At 44.1% G+C, this 1,224-nt stretch overlaps 1 non-coding gene across 1 annotated transcript; it reads right to left on the minus strand.

Annotated features, from left to right (window-relative positions):
• Nucleotides 1–366: 366 nt before the first annotated feature.
• LOC141662454 (small nucleolar RNA R71) lies at nucleotides 367–473 on the minus strand. Its single transcript, XR_012550570.1, has one exon. It is a non-coding gene; the product is annotated as a small nucleolar RNA R71 (small nucleolar RNA).
• Nucleotides 474–1,224: the final 751 nt, after the last annotated feature.

The raw sequence follows: 1,224 nt of genomic DNA on the forward strand, positions 1-1,224 counted from the left end.
TCCAGCTCTTATGGACTTTTCTCGGCCCAAAATTGATGACATTCAGTATAACATCATGCACCCGTCTATTGAGGCCAATAACTTTGAAACCAAGTCGGGCACTATTCAGATGGTGTAGAATTCTGTTTCTTTCGGAGGTGCTGCGACTGAAGACCCCAACATGCACATAAGGAATTTTGTCGAGATCTGCAGTACTTTCAAATATAATGGTGTGACTGATGAGGCTATCAAGCTGAGGCTTTTCCCATTCTCACTGAGGGATAAAGCTAAGGACTAATTACATTCTGAACCAGCTGGTCTATCACTACTTGGCAAGATCTTGCGTAAAAGTTTCTGGTGAAGTTTTATCCAATGGCGAAGACTGCTGCTATGATGAGTGCTCTTACTCAGTTTGCGCAGCAACCTACAGAATCTATGTGTGAAGCTTGGGAGCGCTACAAAGAGATGTTGAGAAAGTGTCCACATCATGGAATGCCTGATTGGATGGTGATCACTGGTTTCTATAATGGTTTGGGGGCCCAATCTCGACCCATGCTCGATGCAGCAGCTGGAGGCGCCTTGTGGGCCAAAAGCTATACTGAAGCTTATAACCTTATTGAGACTATCGCTGCAAATGAGCATCAAAACCCAACTCAAAGGATGATGCATGGGAAGGTAGCAGGTATCCTGGAAGTCGATGCAGCTACAGCTATTGCAGCGCAGCTCCAAGCGCTGTCTATGAAGGTCGACTCTCTAGCCCCCTATGGGGTCAATCAGATAGCTATGGTTTGTGAAATTTGTGCAGGTTCTCATGCTACGATCAGTGTTCTCTTGTTAATAAATCTGTTCAGTATGTGAAAAATTATCAGCGACAACAGCAACCTGTGCCAGCTACGTATCATCCTAACAACAAAAATCATCCAAATTTTAGCTGGAGTAATAATCAGAATGCTATTCAGCAACCATATTAGCAAGGCGTAAGTAAACAGTTCAATCAACCTGGATTCTAGCAACCATAACATTATGCTCAAAGGCAATCATATCCTCAACAAGGAGGTGCAGCACCACCCTCTAGTGCTGATTTTGAGGAACTTAAGCTGTTGTGCAAAAGTTAGGTGGTTTCTATCAAGACCTTGGAAAATCAAATCCGTCAAATAGCCAATGCAGTGCTCAATCGTCAACCTGGCACACTTCCCAGTGACACTGAAGTGCCAGGCAGGAAGGAAGCTTAAGAACAAGTCAAGG

This window comes from Apium graveolens, chromosome 5 (genome assembly GCF_009905375.1).
Source record: "Apium graveolens cultivar Ventura chromosome 5, ASM990537v1, whole genome shotgun sequence".
NCBI classification, from domain to species: Eukaryota; Viridiplantae; Streptophyta; class Magnoliopsida; order Apiales; family Apiaceae; genus Apium; species Apium graveolens.